The following is a 22553-nucleotide window of genomic DNA, read 5'->3' as shown; positions in this document are numbered from 1 at the left end:
TAAATTCTTAAAAAGAAGTGTCATACCAAAAGTGTTTAAGTTATGTACAAAATGTTTTGGAAGGTTAAAAAAGTACATCAATTGACATAAAATATTAATGAGAAAGGATTTTTTTATTATTCATTTGCTGTTTAGTAAAGAAAAACACTTTGACATCAATGACTTATTTTTTCTTAGGAAAAATAATTATGGCGGCAGTAGGTTTTGATCCAAAGCCTGCAAAGAAACTGGAACCTTAATCCAGCACCTTAGACACTGCTGATTTTAGCTCATGCATCTGATCATATCAATCAGCTATTGAGGAGAAAAGTCTTTATTATTATTGTTTTTCTTATTAGTGGAGAAAAACATTTTGTCATCACTGACTGATGTTTTCATAGTAAAATCATGATGGCAGCAGTGGGATTTGAACCCACGCCTCCAGAGAGACTGGAGCCTAAATCCAGCGCCTTAGACCGCTCGGCCATGCTACCACATGGACCTGTTTGACCGAATGCTCACAGTTCTGGATCATACAGTTGAGATTACAGGGAAAAATGTGTTGTTTTAAATCAATACTTGAAAAGAAGTGTCATGTTACAAGTATTTAAAATACAAAAAGTTAAGGAAGCATAAAAAAGGTACAAAATTAGTAGACAATATTAATGAGTAAGGATTTTTTTATTATTGATTTGCTGTTTAGTAGAGTAAAACAGTTTGACATCAATAAATGTCATTTTCTCTTGAAAATAATTATGGCAGCAGTGGGATTTGAACCCACGCCTCCAAAGAGACTGGAGCCTTAATCCAGCGCCTTAGACCGCTCGGCCATGCTACCACATATCTATTTTGGCTCCAAAGGTCATAGTTTATTATTTTACATATTATTTTTAAAGTTTGAGAAGACTCTTGAAATTGTGATAAACTGTTTTAAAATCTAGGACAGATGATGAACTTTTCAACCTTCCAATATTTTACTTTAGCAACTTAGTGGCCTTAGACCGCTCGGCCATGGTACCACATGGACACTCTTAGCTCACAGATCTGGGTCATATAGCTCAGGTTACAGTAAAAACATTTTTTTAAATCAATATTTAAAAAGAAGTGTAATGCAAAAAGTGTTTAAATTATGTATAAAACGTTTTGGAAGGTTAAAAAAGTACATAAATTGACATAAAATATCAATGAGAAAGGATATTTTTATTATTCATTTGCTGTTTAGTAGAGAAAAAACACTTTGACATCAATTACTTATTTTTTCTCAGGGAAAATAATTATGGCGGCAGTAGGTTTTGAACCAATTCCTCCAAAGAATCTGGAACTTTAATCCAGCACCTTAGACACTGCTGATTTTTAGCTAATGCATCTGGATCATATTGATCAGATGTTGAGGAGAAAGGACTTTATTATTATTGATTTTCTTATTAGTGGAGAAAAACACATTGCCATCACTGACTGACATTTTCATAGTAAAATCATTATGGAAGCAGTGGGATTCAGACCCACGCCTCCAGAGGGACTGGAACCTAAATCCAGTGCCTTAGACCACTCGCCCTTGCTACCCCATGGATACTTTTGACTCAAAGCTCAGAGTTATGGATCATATAGTTAAGATTACAAGAAAAAATTGTGTAGTTATAAATCAATACTTGAAAAGAAGTGTCATGTTAAAAGTGTTTAAAATACAAAAATTTAAAAAAGGTACAAAATTAGCAGACAATATTAATTAGAAAGGATTTTTTATTATTGACTTGCTGTTTAGTGGAGAAAAACACTTTGACATCAATGACAGTCGTTTTATCTTGAAAATAATTATGACAGCAGTGGAATTTGAACCCATGCCTCCAAACAGACTGGAGCCTTAATGCAGCATCTTAGACCGCTCAGCCACATTTCTACATTGACTCCATAGCTCATAGTTTATAATTTTACATATTATTTTTACATTTTGAGAAGACTCTTGAAATTATGATAAACTGTTTTAAAATCTAGGGCAGATGATGAACTTTTTAACCTACCAATATTTTATTTTAGCAGCTTAGTGGCCTTAGACCGCTCGGCCATGGTACCAAATGAACACTCTTAGCTCACAGATCTGGGCCATATAGCACAGATTACAGTACAAACATTTTTTTTTGTTTTAAATAAATTCTTAAAAAGAAGTGTCATACCAAAAGTGTTTAAGTTATGTACAAAATGTTTTGGAAGGTTAAAAAAGTACATCAATTGACATAAAATATTAATGAGAAAGGATTTTTTTATTATTCATTTGCTGTTTAGTAAAGAAAAACACTTTGACATCAATGACTTATTTTTTCTTAGGAAAAATAATTATGGCGGCAGTAGGTTTTGATCCAAAGCCTGCAAAGAAACTGGAACCTTAATCCAGCACCTTAGACACTGCTGATTTTAGCTCATGCATCTGATCATATCAATCAGCTATTGAGGAGAAAAGTCTTTATTATTATTGTTTTTCTTATTAGTGGAGAAAAACATTTTGTCATCACTGACTGATGTTTTCATAGTAAAATCATGATGGCAGCAGTGGGATTTGAACCCACGCCTCCAGAGAGACTGGAGCCTAAATCCAGCGCCTTAGACCGCTCGGCCATGCTACCACATGGACCTGTTTGACCGAATGCTCACAGTTCTGGATCATACAGTTGAGATTACAGGGAAAAATGTGTTGTTTTAAATCAATACTTGAAAAGAAGTGTCATGTTACAAGTATTTAAAATACAAAAAGTTAAGGAAGCATAAAAAAGGTACAAAATTAGTAGACAATATTAATGAGTAAGGATTTTTTTATTATTGATTTGCTGTTTAGTAGAGTAAAACAGTTTGACATCAATAAATGTCATTTTCTCTTGAAAATAATTATGGCAGCAGTGGGATTTGAACCCACGCCTCCAAAGAGACTGGAGCCTTAATCCAGCGCCTTAGACCGCTCGGCCATGCTACCACATATCTATTTTGGCTCCAAAGGTCATAGTTTATTATTTTACATATTATTTTTAAAGTTTGAGAAGACTCTTGAAATTGTGATAAACTGTTTTAAAATCTAGGACAGATGATGAACTTTTCAACCTTCCAATATATTACTTTAGCAACTTAGTGGCCTTAGACCGCTCGGCCATGGTACCACATGGACACTCTTAGCTCACAGATCTGGGTCATATAGCTCAGGTTACAGTAAAAACATTTTTTTAAATCAATATTTAAAAAGAAGTGTAATGCAAAAAGTGTTTAAATTATGTACAAAACGTTTTGGAAGGTTAAAAAAGTACATAAATTGACATAAAATATCAATGAGAAAGGATATTTTTATTATTCATTTGCTGTTTAGTAGAGAAAAACACTTTGACATCAATTACTTATTTTTTCTCAGGGAAAATAATTATGGCGGCAGTAGGTTTTGAACCAATTCCTCCAAAGAATCTGGAACTTTAATCCAGCACCTTAGACACTGCTGATTTTTAGCTAATGCATCTGGATCATATTGATCAGATGTTGAGGAGAAAGGACTTTATTATTATTGATTTTCTTATTAGTGGAGAAAAACACATTGCCATCCCTGACTGACATTTTCATAGTAAAATAATTATGGAAGCAGTGGGATTCAGACCCACGCCTCCAGAGAGACTGGAACCTAAATCCAGTGCCTTAGACCACTCACCCTTGCTACCCCATGGATACTTTTGACTCAAAGCTCAGAGTTATGGATCATATAGTTAAGATTACAAGAAAAAATTGTGTAGTTATAAATCAATACTTGAAAAGAAGTGTCATGTTAAAAGTGTTTAAAATACAAAAATTTAAAAAAGGTACAAAATTAGCAGACAATATTAATTAGAAAGGATTTTTTATTATTGACTTACTGTTTAGTGGAGAAAAACACTTTGACATCAATGACAGTCGTTTTATCTTGAAAATAATTATGACAGCAGTGGAATTTGAACCCATGCCTCCAAACAGACTGGAGCCTTAATGCAGCATCTTAGACCGCTCAGCCACATTTCTACCTTGACTCCATAGCTCATAGTTTATAATTTTACATATTATTTTTACATTTTGAGAAGACTCTTGAAATTATGATAAACTGTTTTAAAATCTAGGGCAGATGATGAACTTTTTAACCTACCAATATTTTATTTTAGCAGCTTAGTGGCCTTAGACCGCTCGGCCATGGTACCAAATGAACACTCTTAGCTCACAGACCTGGGCCATATAGCACAGATTACAGTACAAACACTTTTTTTTGTTTTAAATAAATACTTAAAAAGAAGAGTCATACCAAAAGTGTTTAAGTTATGTACAAAATGTTTTGGAAGGTTAAAAAAGTACATAAATTGACATAAAATATTAATGAGAAAGGATTTTTTTATTATTCATTTGCTGTTGAGTAAAGAAAAACACTTTCACATCAATGACTTATTTTTTCTTAGGAAAAATAATTATGGCGGCAGTAGGTTTTGATCCAAAGCCTCCAAAGAAACTGGAATCTTAATCCAGCACCTTAGACACTGCTGATTTTTAGCTCATGCATCTGGATCATATCAATCCGCTATTGAGGAGAAAAGTCTTTATTATTATTATTGTTTTTCTTATTAGTGGAGAAAAACATTTTGTCATCACTGACTGATGTTTTCATAGTAAAATCATTATGGCAGCAGTGGGATTTGAACCCACGCCTCCAGAGAGACTGGAGCCTAAATCCAGCGCCTTAGACTGCTCGGCCATGCTACCACATGGACCTGTTTGACCGAATGCTCACAGTTCTGGATCATACAGTTGAGATTACAGGGAAAAAATGTGTTGTTTTAAATCAATACTTGAAAAGTAGTGTCATGTTACAAGTATTTAAAATACAAAAATTTAAAAAAGGTACAAAATTAGCAGACAATATTAATTAGAAAGGATTTTTTATTATTGACTTGCTGTTTAGTGGAGAAAAACACTTTGACATCAATGACAGTCGTTTTATCTTGAAAATAATTATGACAGCAGTGGAATTTGAACCCATGCCTCCAAACAGACTGGAGCCTTAATGCAGCATCTTAGACCGCTCAGCCACATTTCTACCTTGACTCTATAACTCATAGTTTATAATTTTACATATTATTTTTACATTTTGAGAAGACTCTTGAAATTATGATAAACTGTTTTAAAATCTAGGGCAGATGATGAACTTTTTAACCTACCAATATTTTATTTTAGCAGCTTAGTGGCCTTAGACCGCTCGGCCATGGTACCAAATGAACACTCTTAGCTCACAGATCTGGGCCATATAGCACAGATTACAGTACAAACATTTTTTTTTTGTTTTAAATAAATTCTTAAAAAGAAGTGTCATACCAAAAGTGTTTAAGTTATGTACAAAATGTTTTGGAAGGTTAAAAAAGTACATCAATTGACATAAAATATTAATGAGAAAGGATTTTTTTATTATTCATTTGCTGTTTAGTAAAGAAAAACACTTTGACATCAATGACTTATTTTTTCTTAGGAAAAATAATTATGGCGGCAGTAGGTTTTGATCCAAAGCCTCCAAAGAAACTGGAACCTTAATCCAGCACCTTAGACACTGCTGATTTTTAGCTCATGCATCTGGATCATATCAATCAGCTATTGAGGAGAAAAGTCTTTATTATTATTGTTTTTCTTATTAGTGGAGAAAAACATTTTGTCATCACTGACTGATGTTTTCATAGTAAAATCATGATGGCAGCAGTGGGATTTGAACCCACGCCTCCAGAGAGACTGGAGCCTAAATCCAGCGCCTTAGACCGCTCGGCCATGCTACCACATGGACCTGTTTGACCGAATGCTCACAGTTCTGGATCATACAGTTGAGATTACAGGGAAAAATGTGTTGTTTTAAATCAATACTTGAAAAGAAGTGTCATGTTACAAGTATTTAAAATACAAAAAGTTAAGGAAGCATAAAAAAGGTACAAAATTAGTAGACAATATTAATGAGTAAGGATTTTTTTATTATTGATTTGCTGTTTAGTAGAGTAAAACAGTTTGACATCAATAAATGTCATTTTCTCTTGAAAATAATTATGGCAGCAGTGGGATTTGAACCCACGCCTCCAAAGAGACTGGAGCCTTAATCCAGCGCCTTAGACCGCTCGGCCATGCTACCACATATCTATTTTGGCTCCAAAGGTCATAGTTTATTATTTTACATATTATTTTTAAAGTTTGAGAAGACTCTTGAAATTGTGATAAACTGTTTTAAAATCTAGGACAGATGATGAACTTTTCAACCTTCCAATATATTACTTTAGCAACTTAGTGGCCTTAGACCGCTCGGCCATGGTACCACATGGACACTCTTAGCTCACAGATCTGGGTCATATAGCTCAGGTTACAGTAAAAACATTTTTTTAAATCAATATTTAAAAAGAAGTGTAATGCAAAAAGTGTTTAAATTATGTACAAAACGTTTTGGAAGGTTAAAAAAGTACATAAATTTACATAAAATATCAATGAGAAAGGATATTTTTATTATTCATTTGCTGTTTAGTAGAGAAAAACACTTTGACATCAATTACTTATTTTTTCTCAGGGAAAATAATTATGGCGGCAGTAGGTTTTGAACCAATTCCTCCAAAGAATCTGGAACTTTAATCCAGCACCTTAGACACTGCTGATTTTTAGCTAATGCATCTGGATCATATTGATCAGATGTTGAGGAGAAAGGACTTTATTATTATTGATTTTCTTATTAGTGGAGAAAAACACATTGCCATCCCTGACTGACATTTTCATAGTTAAATAATTATGGAAGCAGTGGGATTCAGACCCACGCCTCCAGAGAGACTGGAACCTAAATCCAGTGCCTTAGACCACTCACCCTTGCTACCCCATGGATACTTTTGACTCAAAGCTCAGAGTTATGGATCATATAGTTAAGATTACAAGAAAAAATTGTGTAGTTATAAATCAATACTTGAAAAGAAGTGTCATGTTAAAAGTGTTTAAAATACAAAAATTTAAAAAAGGTACAAAATTAGCAGACAATATTAATTAGAAAGGATTTTTTATTATTGACTTACTGTTTAGTGGAGAAAAACACTTTGACATCAATGACAGTCGTTTTATCTTGAAAATAATTATGACAGCAGTGGAATTTGAACCCATGCCTCCAAACAGACTGGAGCCTTAATGCAGCATCTTAGACCGCTCAGCCACATTTCTACCTTGACTCCATAGCTCATAGTTTATAATTTTACATATTATTTTTACATTTTGAGAAGACTCTTGAAATTATGATAAACTGTTTTAAAATCTAGGGCAGATGATGAACTTTTTAACCTACCAATATTTTATTTTAGCAGCTTAGTGGCCTTAGACCGCTCGGCCATGGTACCAAATGAACACTCTTAGCTCACAGACCTGGGCCATATAGCACAGATTACAGTACAAACACTTTTTTTTGTTTTAAATAAATACTTAAAAAGAAGAGTCATACCAAAAGTGTTTAAGTTATGTACAAAATGTTTTGGAAGGTTAAAAAAGTACATAAATTGACATAAAATATTAATGAGAAAGGATTTTTTTATTATTCATTTGCTGTTGAGTAAAGAAAAACACTTTCACATCAATGACTTATTTTTTCTTAGGAAAAATAATTATGGCGGCAGTAGGTTTTGATCTAAAGCCTCCAAAGAAACTGGAATCTTAATCCAGCACCTTAGACACTGCTGATTTTTAGCTCATGCATCTGGATCATATCAATCCGCTATTGAGGAGAAAAGTCTTTATTATTATTATTGTTTTTCTTATTAGTGGAGAAAAACATTTTGTCATCACTGACTGATGTTTTCATAGTAAAATCATTATGGCAGCAGTGGGATTTGAACCCACGCCTCCAGAGAGACTGGAGCCTAAATCCAGCGCCTTAGACTGCTCGGCCATGCTACCACATGGACCTGTTTGACCGAATGCTCACAGTTCTGGATCATACAGTTGAGATTACAGGGAAAAAATGTGTTGTTTTAAATCAATACTTGAAAAGTAGTGTCATGTTACAAGTATTTAAAATACAAAAATTTAAAAAAGGTACAAAATTAGCAGACAATATTAATTAGAAAGGATTTTTTATTATTGACTTGCTGTTTAGTGGAGAAAAACACTTTGACATCAATGACAGTCGTTTTATCTTGAAAATAATTATGACAGCAGTGGAATTTGAACCCATGCCTCCAAACAGACTGGAGCCTTAATGCAGCATCTTAGACCGCTCAGCCACATTTCTACCTTGACTCCATAACTCATAGTTTATAATTTTACATATTATTTTTACATTTTGAGAAGACTCTTGAAATTATGATAAACTGTTTTAAAATCTAGGGCAGATGATGAACTTTTTAACCTACCAATATTTTATTTTAGCAGCTTAGTGGCCTTAGACCGCTCGGCCATGGTACCAAATGAACACTCTTAGCTCACAGATCTGGGCCATATAGCACAGATTACAGTACAAACATTTTTTTTTTGTTTTAAATAAATTCTTAAAAAGAAGTGTCATACCAAAAGTGTTTAAGTTATGTACAAAATGTTTTGGAAGGTTAAAAAAGTACATCAATTGACATAAAATATTAATGAGAAAGGATTTTTTTATTATTCATTTGCTGTTTAGTAAAGAAAAACACTTTGACATCAATGACTTATTTTTTCTTAGGAAAAATAATTATGTCGGCAGTAGGTTTTGATCCAAAGCCTCCAAAGAAACTGGAACCTTAATCCAGCACCTTAGACACTGCTGATTTTTAGCTCATGCATCTGGATCATATCAATCAGCTATTGAGGAGAAAAGTCTTTATTATTATTGTTTTTCTTATTAGTGGAGAAAAACATTTTGTCATCACTGAGTGATGTTTTCATAGTAAAATCATTATGGCAGCAGTGGGATTTGAACCCACGCCTCCAGAGAGACTGGAGCCTAAATCCAGCGCCTTAGACCGCTCGGCCATGCTACCACATGGACCTATTTGACCGAATGCTCACAGTTCTGGATCATACAGTTGAGATTACAGGGAAAAAATGTGTTGTTTTAAATCAATACTTGAAAAGAAGTGTCATGTTACAAGTATTTAAAATACAAAAAGTTAAGGAAGCATAAAAAAGGTACAAAATTAGTAGACAATATTAATGAGTAAGGATTTTTTATTATTGATTTGCTGTTTAGTAGAGTAAAACAGTTTGACATCAATAAATGTCATTTTCTCTTGAAAATAATTATGGCAGCAGTGGGATTTGAACCCACACCTCCAAAGAGACTGGAGCCTTAATCCAGTGCCTTAGACCGCTCGGCCATGCTACCACATATCTATTTTGGCTCCAAAGGTCATAGTTTATTATTTTACATATTATTTTTAAAGTTTGAGAAGACTCTTGAAATTGTGATAAACTGTTTTAAAATCTAGGACAGATGATGAACTTTTCAACCTTCCAATATTTTACTTTAGCAACTTAGTGGCCTTAGACCGCTCGGCTATGGTACCACATGGACACTCTTAGCTCACAGATCTGGGTCATATAGCTCAGGTTACAGTAAAAACATTTTTTTTAAATCAATATTTAAAAAGAAGTGTAATGCAAAAAGTGTTTAAATTATGTACAAAACGTTTTGGAAGGTTAAAAAAGTACATAAATTGACATAAAATATCAATGAGAAAGGATATTTTTATTCATTTGCTGTTTAGTAGAGAAAAAACACTTTGACATCAATTACTTATTTTTTCTCAGGGAAAATAATTATGGCTGCAGTAGGTTTTGAATCAATTCCTCCAAAGAATCTGGAACTTTAATCCAGCACCTTAGACACTGCTGATTTTTAGCTAATGCATCTGGATCATATTGATCAGATGTTGAGGAGAAAGGACTTTATTATTATTGATTTTCTTATTAGTGGAGAAAAACACATTGCCATCACTGACTGACATTTTCATAGTAAAATCATTATGGAAGCAGTGGGATTCAGACCCACGCCTCCAGAGAGACTGGAACCTAAATCCAGTGCCTTAGACCACTCACCCTTGCTACCCCATGGATACTTTTGACTCAAAGCTCAGAGTTATGGATCATATAGTTAAGATTACAAGAAAAAATTGTGTAGTTATAAATCAATACTTGAAAAGAAGTGTCATGTTAAAAGTGTTTAAAATACAAAAATTTAAAAAAGGTACAAAATTAGCAGACAATATTAATTAGAAAGGATTTTTTATTATTGACACTGTTTAGTGGAGAAAAACACTTTGACATCAATGACAGTCGTTTTATCTTGAAAATAATTATGACAGCAGTGGAATTTGAACCCATGCCTCCAAACAGACTGGAGCCTTAATGCAGCATCTTAGACCGCTCAGCCACATTTCTACCTTGACTCCATAGCTCATAGTTTATAATTTTACATATTATTTTTACATTTTGAGAAGACTCTTGAAATTATGATAAACTGTTTTAAAATCTAGGGCAGATGATGAACTTTTTAACCTACCAATATTTTATTTTAGCAGCTTAGTGGCCTTAGACCGCTCGGCCATGGTACCAAATGAATACTCTTAGCTCACAGATCTGGGCCATATAGCACAGATTACAGTACAAACATTTTTTTTTTGTTTTAAATAAATACTTAAAAAGAAGTGTCATACCAAAAGTGTTTAAGTTATGTACAAAATGTTTTGGAAGGTTAAAAAAGTACATCAATTGACATAAAATATTAATGAGAAAGGATTTTTTTATTATTCATTTGCTGTTTAGTAAAGAAAAACACTTTCACATCAATGACTTATTTTTTCTTAGGAAAAATAATTATGGCGGCAGTAGGTTTTGATCCAAAGCCTCCAAAGAAACTGGAATCTTAATCCAGCACCTTAGACACTGCTGATTTTTAGCTCATGCATCTGGATCATATCAATCCGCTATTGAGGAGAAAAGTCTTTATTATTATTGTTTTTCTTATTAGTGGAGAAAAACATTTTGTCATCACTGACTGATGTTTTCATAGTAAAATCATTATGGCAGCAGTGGGATTTGAACCCACACCTCCAGAGAGACTGGAGCCTAAATCCAGCGTCTTAGACTGCTCGGCCATGCTACCACATGGACCTGTTTGACCGAATGCTCACAGTTCTGGATCATACAGTTGAGATTACAGGGAAAAAATGTGTTGTTTTAAATCAATACTTGAAAAGAAGTGTCATGTTACAAGTATTTAAAATACAAAAAGTTAAGGAAGCATAAAAAAGGTACACAATTAGTAGACAATATTAATGAGTAAGGATTTTTTATTATTGATTTGCTGTTTAGTAGAGTAAAACAGTTTGACATCAATAAATGTCATTTTCTCTTGAAAATAATTATGGCAGCAGTAGGATTTGAACCCATGCCTCCAAAGAGACTGGAGCCTTAATCCAGCGCCTTAGACCGCTCGGCCATGCTACCACATATCTAGTTTGGCTCCAAAGGTCATAGTTTATTATTTTACATATTATTTTTAAAGTTTGAGAAGACTCTTGAAATTGTGATAAACTGTTTTAAAATCTAGGACAGATGATGAACTTTTCAACCTTCCAATATTTTACTTTAGCAACTTAGTGGCCTTAGTCCGCTCGGCCATGATACCACATGGACACTCTTAGCTCACAGATCTGGGTCATATAGCTCAGGTTACAGTAAAAACATTTTTTTAAATCAATATTTAAAAAGAAGTGTAATGCAAAAAGTGTTTAAATTATGTACAAAACGTTTTGGAAGGTTAAAAAAGTACATAAATTGACATAAAATATCAATGAGAAAGGATATTTTTATTATTCATTTGCTGTTTAGTAGAGAAAAAACACTTTGACATCAATTACTTATTTTTTCTCAGGGAAAATAATTATGGCGGCAGTAGGTTTTGAACCAATTCCTCCAAAGAATCTGGAACTTTAATCCAGCACCTTAGACACTGCTGATTTTTAGCTAATGCATCTGGATCATATTGATCAGATGTTGAGGAGAAAGGACTTTATTATTATTGATTTTCTTATTAGTGGAGAAAAACACATTGCCATCACTGACTGACATTTTCATAGTAAAATCATTATGGAAGCAGTGGGATTCAGACCCACACCTCCAGAGAGACTGGAACCTAAATCCAGTGCTTTAGACCACTCGCCCTTGCTACCCCATGGATACTTTTGACCCAAAGCTCAGAGTTCTGGATCATATAGTTAAAATTACAAGAAAAAATTGTGTAGTTATAAATCAATACTTGAAAAGAAGTGTCATGTTAAAAGTGTTTAAAATACAAAAATTTAAAAAAGGTACAAAATTAGCAGACAATATTAATTAGAAAGGATTTTTTATTATTGACTTGCTGTTTAGTGGAGAAAAACACTGACATCAATGACAGTCGTTTTATCTTGAAAATAATTATGACAGCAGTGGAATTTGAACCCATGCCTCCAAACAGACTGGAGCCTTAATGCAGCATCTTAGACCGCTCAGCCACATTTCTACATTGACTCCATAGCTCATAGTTTATAATTTTACATATTATTTTTACATTTTGAGAAGACTCTTGAAATTATGATAAACTGTTTTAAAATCTAGGGCAGATGATGAACTTTTTAACCTACCAATATTTTATTTTAGCAGCTTAGTGGCCTTAGACCGCTCGGCCATGGTACCAAATGAACACTCTTAGCTCACAGATCTGGGCCATATAGCACAGATTACAGTACAAACATTTTTTTTTGTTTTAAATAAATTCTTAAAAAGAAGTGTCATACCAAAAGTGTTTAAGTTATGTACAAAATGTTTTGGAAGGTTAAAAAAGTACATCAATTGATATAAAATATTAATGAGAAAGGATTTTTTTATTATTCATTTGCTGTTTAGTAAAGAAAAACACTTTGACATCAATGACTTATTTTTTCTTAGGAAAAATAATTATGGCGGCAGTAGGTTTTGATCCAAAGCCTCCAAAGAAACTGGAACCTTAATCCAGCACCGTAGACACTGCTGATTTTTAGCTCATGCATCTGGATCATATCAATCAGCTATTGAGGAGAAAAGTCTTTATTATTATTGTTTTTCTTATTAGTGGAGAAAAACATTTTGTCATCACTGACTGATGTTTTCATAGTAAAATCATTATGGCAGCAGTGGGATTTGAACCCACGCCTCCTGAGAGACTGGAGCCTAAATCCAGCGCCTTAGACCGCTCGGCCATGCTACCACATGGACCTATTTGACCGAATGCTCACAGTTCTGGATCATACAGTTGAGATTACAGGGAAAAAATGTGTTGTTTTAAATCAATACTTGAAAAGAAGTGTCATGTTACAAGTATTTAAAATACAAAAAGTTAAGGAAGCATAAAAAAGGTACAAAATTAGTAGACAATATTAATGAGTAAGGATTTTTTATTATTGATTTGCTGTTTAGTAGAGTAAAACAGTTTGACATCAATAAATGTCATTTTCTCTTGAAAATAATTATGGCAGCAGTGGGATTTGAACCCACACCTCCAAAGAGACTGGAGCCTTAATCCAGCGCCTTAGACCGCTCGGCCATGCTACCACATATCTATTTTGGCTCCAAAGGTCATAGTTTATTATTTTACATATTATTTTTAAAGTTTGAGAAGACTCTTGAAATTGTGATAAACTGTTTTAAAATCTAGGACAGATGATGAACTTTTCAACCTTCCAATATTTTACTTTAGCAACTTAGTGGCCTTAGACCGCTCGGCTATGGTACCACATGGACACTCTTAGCTCACAGATCTGGGTCATATAGCTCAGGTTACAGTAAAAACATTTTTTTTAAATCAATATTTAAAAAGAAGTGTAATGCAAAAAGTGTTTAAATTATGTACAAAACGTTTTGGAAGGTTAAAAAAGTACATAAATTGACATAAAATATCAATGAGAAAGGATATTTTTATTCATTTGCTGTTTAGTAGAGAAAAAACACTTTGACATCAATTACTTATTTTTTCTCAGGGAAAATAATTATGGCTGCAGTAGGTTTTGAATCAATTCCTCCAAAGAATCTGGAACTTTAATCCAGCACCTTAGACACTGCTGATTTTTAGCTAATGCATCTGGATCATATTGATCAGATGTTGAGGAGAAAGGACTTTATTATTATTGATTTTCTTATTAGTGGAGAAAAACACATTGCCATCACTGACTGACATTTTCATAGTAAAATCATTATGGAAGCAGTGGGATTCAGACCCACGCCTCCAGAGAGACTGGAACCTAAATCCAGTGCCTTAGACCACTCACCCTTGCTACCCCATGGATACTTTTGACTCAAAGCTCAGAGTTATGGATCATATAGTTAAGATTACAAGAAAAAATTGTGTAGTTATAAATCAATACTTGAAAAGAAGTGTCATGTTAAAAGTGTTTAAAATACAAAAATTTAAAAAAGGTACAAAATTAGCAGACAATATTAATTAGAAAGGATTTTTTATTATTGACACTGTTTAGTGGAGAAAAACACTTTGACATCAATGACAGTCGTTTTATCTTGAAAATAATTATGACAGCAGTGGAATTTGAACCCATGCCTCCAAACAGACTGGAGCCTTAATGCAGCATCTTAGACCGCTCAGCCACATTTCTACCTTGACTCCATAGCTCATAGTTTATAATTTTACATATTATTTTTACATTTTGAGAAGACTCTTGAAATTATGATAAACTGTTTTAAAATCTAGGGCAGATGATGAACTTTTTAACCTACCAATATTTTATTTTAGCAGCTTAGTGGCCTTAGACCGCTCGGCCATGGTACCAAATGAATACTCTTAGCTCACAGATCTGGGCCATATAGCACAGATTACAGTACAAACATTTTTTTTTTGTTTTAAATAAATACTTAAAAAGAAGTGTCATACCAAAAGTGTTTAAGTTATGTACAAAATGTTTTGGAAGGTTAAAAAAGTACATCAATTGACATAAAATATTAATGAGAAAGGATTTTTTTATTATTCATTTGCTGTTTAGTAAAGAAAAACACTTTCACATCAATGACTTATTTTTTCTTAGGAAAAATAATTATGGCGGCAGTAGGTTTTGATCCAAAGCCTCCAAAGAAACTGGAATCTTAATCCAGCACCTTAGACACTGCTGATTTTTAGCTCATGCATCTGGATCATATCAATCCGCTATTGAGGAGAAAAGTCTTTATTATTATTGTTTTTCTTATTAGTGGAGAAAAACATTTTGTCATCACTGACTGATGTTTTCATAGTAAAATCATTATGGCAGCAGTGGGATTTGAACCCACGCCTCCAGAGAGACTGGAGCCTAAATCCAGCGTCTTAGACTGCTCGGCCATGCTACCACATGGACCTGTTTGACCGAATGCTCACAGTTCTGGATCATACAGTTGAGATTACAGGGAAAAAATGTGTTGTTTTAAATCAATACTTGAAAAGAAGTGTCATGTTACAAGTATTTAAAATACAAAAAGTTAAGGAAGCATAAAAAAGGTACACAATTAGTAGACAATATTAATGAGTAAGGATTATTTATTATTGATTTGCTGTTTAGTAGAGTAAAACAGTTTGACATCAATAAATGTCATTTTCTCTTGAAAATAATTATGGCAGCAGTAGGATTTGAACCCATGCCTCCAAAGAGACTGGAGCCTTAATCCAGCGCCTTAGACCGCTCGGCCATGCTACCACATATCTAGTTTGGCTCCAAAGGTCATAGTTTATTATTTTACATATTATTTTTAAAGTTTGAGAAGACTCTTGAAATTGTGATAAACTGTTTTAAAATCTAGGACAGATGATGAACTTTTCAACCTTCCAATATTTTACTTTAGCAACTTAGTGGCCTTAGTCCGCTCGGCCATGATACCACATGGACACTCTTAGCTCACAGATCTGGGTCATATAGCTCAGGTTACAGTAAAAACATTTTTTTAAATCAATATTTAAAAAGAAGTGTAATGCAAAAAGTGTTTAAATTATGTACAAAACGTTTTGGAAGGTTAAAAAAGTACATAAATTGACATAAAATATCAATGAGAAAGGATATTTTTATTATTCATTTGCTGTTTAGTAGAGAAAAAACACTTTGACATCAATTACTTATTTTTTCTCAGGGAAAATAATTATGGCGGCAGTAGGTTTTGAACCAATTCCTCCAAAGAATCTGGAACTTTAATCCAGCACCTTAGACACTGCTGATTTTTAGCTAATGCATCTGGATCATATTGATCAGATGTTGAGGAGAAAGGACTTTATTATTATTGATTTTCTTATTAGTGGAGAAAAACACATTGCCATCACTGACTGACATTTTCATAGTAAAATCATTATGGAAGCAGTGGGATTCAGACCCACACCTCCAGAGAGACTGGAACCTAAATCCAGTGCTTTAGACCACTCGCCCTTGCTACCCCATGGATACTTTTGACCCAAAGCTCAGAGTTCTGGATCATATAGTTAAAATTACAAGAAAAAATTGTGTAGTTATAAATCAATACTTGAAAAGAAGTGTCATGTTAAAAGTGTTTAAAATACAAAAATTTAAAAAAGGTACAAAATTAGCAGACAATATTAATTAGAAAGGATTTTTTATTATTGACTTGCTGTTTAGTGGAGAAAAACACTGACATCAATGACAGTCGTTTTATCTTGAAAATAATTATGACAGCAGTGGAATTTGAACCCATGCCTCCAAACAGACTGGAGCCTTAATGCAGCATCTTAGACCGCTCAGCCACATTTCTACATTGACTCCATAGCTCATAGTTTATAATTTTACATATTATTTTTACATTTTGAGAAGACTCTTGAAATTATGATAAACTGTTTTAAAATCTAGGGTAGATGATGAACTTTTTAACCTACCAATATTTTATTTTAGCAGCTTAGTGGCCTTAGACCGCTCGGCCATGGTACCAAATGAACACTCTTAGCTCACAGATCTGGGCCATATAGCACAGATTACAGTACAAACATTTTTTTTTGTTTTAAATAAATTCTTAAAAAGAAGTGTCATACCAAAAGTGTTTAAGTTATGTACAAAATGTTTTGGAAGGTTAAAAAAGTACATCAATTGATATAAAATATTAATGAGAAAGGATTTTTTTATTATTCATTTGCTGTTTAGTAAAGAAAAACACTTTGACATCAATGACTTATTTTTTCTTAGGAAAAATAATTATGGCGGCAGTAGGTTTTGATCCAAAGCCTCCAAAGAAACTGGAACCTTAATCCAGCACCGTAGACACTGCTGATTTTTAGCTCATGCATCTGGATCATATCAATCAGCTATTGAGGAGAAAAGTCTTTATTATTATTGTTTTTCTTATTAGTGGAGAAAAACATTTTGTCATCACTGACTGATGTTTTCATAGTAAAATCATTATGGCAGCAGTGGGATTTGAACCCACGCCTCCTGAGAGACTGGAGCCTAAATCCAGCGCCTTAGACCGCTCGGCCATGCTACCACATGGACCTATTTGACCGAATGCTCACAGTTCTGGATCATACAGTTGAGATTACAGGGAAAAAATGTGTTGTTTTAAATCAATACTTGAAAAGAAGTGTCATGTTACAAGTATTTAAAATACAAAAAGTTAAGGAAGCATAAAAAAGGTACAAAATTAGTAGACAATATTAATGAGTAAGGATTTTTTATTATTGATTTGCTGTTTAGTAGAGTAAAACAGTTTGACATCAATAAAGGTCATTTTCTCTTGAAAATAATTATGGCAGCAGTGGGATTTGAACCCACGCCTCCAAAGAGACTGGAGCCTTAATCCAGCGCCTTAGACCGCTCGGCCATGCTACCACATATCTATTTTGGCTCCAAAGGTCATAGTTTATTATTTTACATATTATTTTTAAAGTTTGAGAAGACTCTTGAAATTGTGATAAACTGTTTTAAAATCTAGGACAGATGATGAACTTTTCAACCTTCCAATATTTTACTTTAGCAACTTAGTGGCCTTAGACCGCTCGGCTATGGTACCACATGGACACTCTTAGCTCACAGATCTGGGTCATATAGCTCAGGTTACAGTAAAAACATTTTTTTAAATCAATATTTAAAAAGAAGTGTAATGCAAAAAGTGTTTAAATTAGTGATGAGCGAGGTTCGGTTTTACTCGGTTTTACTCGGTTTTACTCGGTTCTCAAAACGGCATCTTATTGGCTATCCAAAACACGTGACATCCCTGAGCCAATAAGATGCCGTTTTGAGAACCGAGTAAAACCGAGTAAAACCGAGTAAAACCGAATCCGCTCATCACTAGTTTAAATTATGTACAAAACGTTTTGGAAGGTTAAAAAAGTACATAAATTGACATAAAATATCAATGAGAAAGGATATTTTTATTCATTTGCTGTTTAGTAGAGAAAAAACACTTTGACATCAATTACTTATTTTTTCTCAGGGAAAATAATTATGGCTGCAGTAGGTTTTGAATCAATTCCTCCAAAGAATCTGGAACTTTAATCCAGCACCTTAGACACTGCTGATTTTTAGCTAATGCATCTGGATCATATTGATCAGATGTTGAGGAGAAAGGACTTTATTATTATTGATTTTCTTATTAGTGGAGAAAAACACATTGCCATCACTGACTGACATTTTCATAGTAAAATCATTATGGAAGCAGTGGGATTCAGACCCACGCCTCCAGAGAGACTGGAACCTAAATCCAGTGCCTTAGACCACTCACCCTTGCTACCCCATGGATACTTTTGACTCAAAGCTCAGAGTTATGGATCATATAGTTAAGATTACAAGAAAAAATTGTGTAGTTATAAATCAATACTTGAAAAGAAGTGTCATGTTAAAAGTGTTTAAAATACAAAAATTTAAAAAAGGTACAAAATTAGCAGACAATATTAATTAGAAAGGATTTTTTATTATTGACTTACTGTTTAGTGGAGAAAAACACTTTGACATCAATGACAGTCGTTTTATCTTGAAAATAATTATGACAGCAGTGGAATTTGAACCCATGCCTCCAAACAGACTGGAGCCTTAATGCAGCATCTTAGACCGCTCAGCCACATTTCTACCTTGACTCCATAGCTCATAGTTTATAATTTTACATATTATTTTTACATTTTGAGAAGACTCTTGAAATTATGATAAACTGTTTTAAAATCTAGGGCAGATGATAAACTTTTTAACCTACCAATATTTTATTTTAGCAGCTTAGTGGCCTTAAACCGCTCGGCCATGGTACCAAATGAATACTCTTAGCTCACAGATCTGGGCCATATAGCACAGATTACAGTACAAACATTTTTTTTTTTTTAAATAAATACTTAAAAAGAAGTGTCATACCAAAAGTGTTTAAGTTATGTACAAAATGTTTTGGAAGGTTAAAAAAGTACATCAATTGACAAAATATTAATGAGAAAGGATTTTTTTATTATTCATTTGCTGTTTAGTAAAGAAAAACACTTTCACATCAATGACTTATTTTTTCTTAGGAAAAATAATTATGGCGGCAGTAGGTTTTGATCCAAAGCCTCCAAAGAAACTGGAATCTTAATCCAGCACCTTAGACACTGCTGATTTTTAGCTCATGCATCTGGATCATATCAATCCGCTATTGAGGAGAAAAGTCTTTATTATTATTGTTTTTCTTATTAGTGGAGAAAAACATTTTGTCATCACTGACTGATGTTTTCATAGTAAAATCATTATGGCAGCAGTGGGATTTGAACCCACGCCTCCAGAGAGACTGGAGCCTAAATCCAGCGTCTTAGACTGCTCGGCCATGCTACCACATGGACCTGTTTGACCGAATGCTCACAGTTCTGGATCATACAGTTGAGATTACAGGGAAAAAATGTGTTGTTTTAAATCAATACTTGAAAAGAAGTGTCATGTTACAAGTATTTAAAATACAAAAAGTTAAGGAAGCATAAAAAAGGTACACAATTAGTAGACAATATTAATGAGTAAGGATTATTTATTATTGATTTGCTGTTTAGTAGAGTAAAACAGTTTGACATCAATAAATGTCATTTTCTCTTGAAAATAATTATGGCAGCAGTAGGATTTGAACCCATGCCTCCAAAGAGACTGGAGCCTTAATCCAGCGCCTTAGACCGCTCGGCCATGCTACCACATATCTAGCTTGGCTCCAAAGGTCATAGTTTATTATTTTACATATTATTTTTAAAGTTTGAGAAGACTCTTGAAATTGTGATAAACTGTTTTAAAATCTAGGACAGATGATGAACTTTTCAACCTTCCAATATTTTACTTTAGCAACTTAGTGGCCTTAGTCCGCTCGGCCATGATACCACATGGACACTCTTAGCTCACAGATCTGGGTCATATAGCTCAGGTTACAGTAAAAACATTTTTTTAAATCAATATTTAAAAAGAAGTGTAATGCAAAAAGTGTTTAAATTATGTACAAAACGTTTTGGAAGGTTAAAAAAGTACATAAATTGACATAAAATATCAATGAGAAAGGATATTTTTATTATTCATTTGCTGTTTAGTAGAGAAAAAACACTTTGACATCAATTACTTATTTTTTCTCAGGGAAAATAATTATGGCGGCAGTAGGTTTTGAACCAATTCCTCCAAAGAATCTGGAACTTTAATCCAGCACCTTAGACACTGCTGATTTTTAGCTAATGCATCTGGATCATATTGATCAGATGTTGAGGAGAAAGGACTTTATTATTATTGATTTTCTTATTAGTGGAGAAAAACACATTGCCATCACTGACTGACATTTTCATAGTAAAATCATTATGGAAGCAGTGGGATTCAGACCCACACCTCCAGAGAGACTGGAACCTAAATCCAGTGCTTTAGACCACTCGCCCTTGCTACCCCATGGATACTTTTGACCCAAAGCTCAGAGTTCTGGATCATATAGTTAAAATTACAAGAAAAAATTGTGTAGTTATAAATCAATACTTGAAAAGAAGTGTCATGTTAAAAGTGTTTAAAATACAAAAATTTAAAAAAGGTACAAAATTAGCAGACAATATTAATTAGAAAGGATTTTTTATTATTGACTTGCTGTTTAGTGGAGAAAAACACTTTGACATCAATGACAGTCGTTTTATCTTGAAAATAATTATGACAGCAGTGGAATTTGAACCCATGCCTCCAAACAGACTGGAGCCTTAATGCAGCATCTTAGACCGCTCAGCCACATTTCTACATTGACTCCATAGCTCATAGTTTATAATTTTACATATTATTTTTACATTTTGAGAAGACTCTTGAAATTATGATAAACTGTTTTAAAATCTAGGGCAGATGATGAACTTTTTAACCTACCAATATTTTATTTTAGCAGCTTAGTGGCCTTAGACCGCTCGGCCATGGTACCAAATGAACACTCTTAGCTCACAGATCTGGGCCATATAGCACAGATTACAGTACAAACATTTTTTTTTGTTTTAAATAAATTCTTAAAAAGAAGTGTCATACCAAAAGTGTTTAAGTTATGTACAAAATGTTTTGGAAGGTTAAAAAAGTACATCAATTGATATAAAATATTAATGAGAAAGGATTTTTTTATTATTCATTTGCTGTTTAGTAAAGAAAAACACTTTGACATCAATGACTTATTTTTTCTTAGGAAAAATAATTATGGCGGCAGTAGGTTTTGATCCAAAGCCTCCAAAGAAACTGGAACCTTAATCCAGCACCTTAGACACTGCTGATTTTTAGCTCATGCATCTGGATCATATCAATCAGCTATTGAGGAGAAAAGTCTTTATTATTATTGTTTTTCTTATTAGTGGAGAAAAACATTTTGTCATCACTGACTGATGTTTTCATAGTAAAATCATTATGGCAGCAGTGGGATTTGAACCCACGCCTCCAGAGAGACTGGAGCCTAAATCCAGCGCCTTAGACCGCTCGGCCATGCTACCACATGGACCTATTTGACCGAATGCTCACAGTTCTGGATCATACAGTTGAGATTACAGGGAAAAAATGTGTTGTTTTAAATCAATACTTGAAAAGAAGTGTCATGTTACAAGTATTTAAAATACAAAAAGTTAAGGAAGCATAAAAAAGGTACAAAATTAGTAGACAATATTAATGAGTAAGGATTTTTTATTATTGATTTGCTGTTTAGTAGAGTAAAACAGTTTGACATCAATAAATGTCATTTTCTCTTGAAAATAATTATGGCAGCAGTGGGATTTGAACCCACGCCTCCAAAGAGACTGGAGCCTTAACCCAGCACCTTAGACCGCTCAGCCATGCTACCACATATCTATTTTGGCTCCAAAGGTCATAGTTTATTATTTTACATATTATTTTTAAAGTTTGAGAAGACTCTTGAAATTGTGATAAACTGTTTTAAAATCTAGGACAGATGATGAACTTTTCAACCTTCCAATATTTTACTTTAGCAACTTAGTGGCCTTAGACCGCTCGGCTATGGTACCACATGGACACTCTTAGCTCACAGATCTGGGTCATATAGCTCAGGTTACAGTAAAAACATTTTTTTAAATCAATATTTAAAAAGAAGTGTAATGCAAAAAGTGTTTAAATTATGTACAAAACGTTTTGGAAGGTTAAAAA

General features: G+C 33.5%; 22 non-coding genes across 22 annotated transcripts; all 22 read right to left on the bottom strand.

Annotated features, from left to right (window-relative positions):
* Nucleotides 1–391: 391 nt before the first annotated feature.
* Nucleotides 392–473, bottom strand: TRNAL-UAG (transfer RNA leucine (anticodon UAG)). Its single transcript has one exon. It is a non-coding gene; the product is annotated as a tRNA-Leu (tRNA).
* A 262-nt stretch (nucleotides 474–735) lies between these two features.
* On the bottom strand, nucleotides 736–817 carry TRNAL-AAG (transfer RNA leucine (anticodon AAG)). Its single transcript has one exon. It is a non-coding gene; the product is annotated as a tRNA-Leu (tRNA).
* A 1698-nt stretch (nucleotides 818–2515) lies between these two features.
* Nucleotides 2516–2597, bottom strand: TRNAL-UAG (transfer RNA leucine (anticodon UAG)). Its single transcript has one exon. It is a non-coding gene; the product is annotated as a tRNA-Leu (tRNA).
* Nucleotides 2598–2859: 262 nt separating this feature from the next.
* On the bottom strand, nucleotides 2860–2941 carry TRNAL-AAG (transfer RNA leucine (anticodon AAG)). The gene has a single exon. It is a non-coding gene; the product is annotated as a tRNA-Leu (tRNA).
* Nucleotides 2942–4643: 1702 nt separating this feature from the next.
* Nucleotides 4644–4725, bottom strand: TRNAL-UAG (transfer RNA leucine (anticodon UAG)). Its single transcript has one exon. It is a non-coding gene; the product is annotated as a tRNA-Leu (tRNA).
* Nucleotides 4726–5701: 976 nt separating this feature from the next.
* Nucleotides 5702–5783, bottom strand: TRNAL-UAG (transfer RNA leucine (anticodon UAG)). Its single transcript has one exon. It is a non-coding gene; the product is annotated as a tRNA-Leu (tRNA).
* A 262-nt stretch (nucleotides 5784–6045) lies between these two features.
* Nucleotides 6046–6127, bottom strand: TRNAL-AAG (transfer RNA leucine (anticodon AAG)). Its single transcript has one exon. It is a non-coding gene; the product is annotated as a tRNA-Leu (tRNA).
* A 1702-nt stretch (nucleotides 6128–7829) lies between these two features.
* Nucleotides 7830–7911, bottom strand: TRNAL-UAG (transfer RNA leucine (anticodon UAG)). Its single transcript has one exon. It is a non-coding gene; the product is annotated as a tRNA-Leu (tRNA).
* Nucleotides 7912–8887: 976 nt separating this feature from the next.
* Nucleotides 8888–8969, bottom strand: TRNAL-UAG (transfer RNA leucine (anticodon UAG)). Its single transcript has one exon. It is a non-coding gene; the product is annotated as a tRNA-Leu (tRNA).
* A 262-nt stretch (nucleotides 8970–9231) lies between these two features.
* Nucleotides 9232–9313, bottom strand: TRNAL-AAG (transfer RNA leucine (anticodon AAG)). The gene has a single exon. It is a non-coding gene; the product is annotated as a tRNA-Leu (tRNA).
* Nucleotides 9314–11010: 1697 nt separating this feature from the next.
* TRNAL-UAG (transfer RNA leucine (anticodon UAG)) lies at nucleotides 11011–11092 on the bottom strand. The gene has a single exon. It is a non-coding gene; the product is annotated as a tRNA-Leu (tRNA).
* Nucleotides 11093–11354: 262 nt separating this feature from the next.
* On the bottom strand, nucleotides 11355–11436 carry TRNAL-AAG (transfer RNA leucine (anticodon AAG)). The gene has a single exon. It is a non-coding gene; the product is annotated as a tRNA-Leu (tRNA).
* A 1698-nt stretch (nucleotides 11437–13134) lies between these two features.
* TRNAL-UAG (transfer RNA leucine (anticodon UAG)) lies at nucleotides 13135–13216 on the bottom strand. Its single transcript has one exon. It is a non-coding gene; the product is annotated as a tRNA-Leu (tRNA).
* A 262-nt stretch (nucleotides 13217–13478) lies between these two features.
* TRNAL-AAG (transfer RNA leucine (anticodon AAG)) lies at nucleotides 13479–13560 on the bottom strand. Its single transcript has one exon. It is a non-coding gene; the product is annotated as a tRNA-Leu (tRNA).
* Nucleotides 13561–15257: 1697 nt separating this feature from the next.
* TRNAL-UAG (transfer RNA leucine (anticodon UAG)) lies at nucleotides 15258–15339 on the bottom strand. The gene has a single exon. It is a non-coding gene; the product is annotated as a tRNA-Leu (tRNA).
* A 262-nt stretch (nucleotides 15340–15601) lies between these two features.
* Nucleotides 15602–15683, bottom strand: TRNAL-AAG (transfer RNA leucine (anticodon AAG)). The gene has a single exon. It is a non-coding gene; the product is annotated as a tRNA-Leu (tRNA).
* Nucleotides 15684–17381: 1698 nt separating this feature from the next.
* TRNAL-UAG (transfer RNA leucine (anticodon UAG)) lies at nucleotides 17382–17463 on the bottom strand. Its single transcript has one exon. It is a non-coding gene; the product is annotated as a tRNA-Leu (tRNA).
* Nucleotides 17464–17725: 262 nt separating this feature from the next.
* On the bottom strand, nucleotides 17726–17807 carry TRNAL-AAG (transfer RNA leucine (anticodon AAG)). Its single transcript has one exon. It is a non-coding gene; the product is annotated as a tRNA-Leu (tRNA).
* A 1874-nt stretch (nucleotides 17808–19681) lies between these two features.
* On the bottom strand, nucleotides 19682–19763 carry TRNAL-UAG (transfer RNA leucine (anticodon UAG)). The gene has a single exon. It is a non-coding gene; the product is annotated as a tRNA-Leu (tRNA).
* Nucleotides 19764–20025: 262 nt separating this feature from the next.
* Nucleotides 20026–20107, bottom strand: TRNAL-AAG (transfer RNA leucine (anticodon AAG)). The gene has a single exon. It is a non-coding gene; the product is annotated as a tRNA-Leu (tRNA).
* A 1700-nt stretch (nucleotides 20108–21807) lies between these two features.
* TRNAL-UAG (transfer RNA leucine (anticodon UAG)) lies at nucleotides 21808–21889 on the bottom strand. Its single transcript has one exon. It is a non-coding gene; the product is annotated as a tRNA-Leu (tRNA).
* A 262-nt stretch (nucleotides 21890–22151) lies between these two features.
* Nucleotides 22152–22233, bottom strand: TRNAL-AAG (transfer RNA leucine (anticodon AAG)). The gene has a single exon. It is a non-coding gene; the product is annotated as a tRNA-Leu (tRNA).
* Between the last annotated feature and the right edge of the window lie 320 nt (nucleotides 22234–22553).

The sequence above is a fragment of the Pseudophryne corroboree genome, chromosome 3 (genome assembly GCF_028390025.1).
Source record: "Pseudophryne corroboree isolate aPseCor3 chromosome 3, aPseCor3.hap2, whole genome shotgun sequence".
Taxonomy (NCBI): Eukaryota; Metazoa; Chordata; class Amphibia; order Anura; family Myobatrachidae; genus Pseudophryne; species Pseudophryne corroboree.
This window is presented reverse-complemented; position numbering and strand designations above follow the sequence as displayed.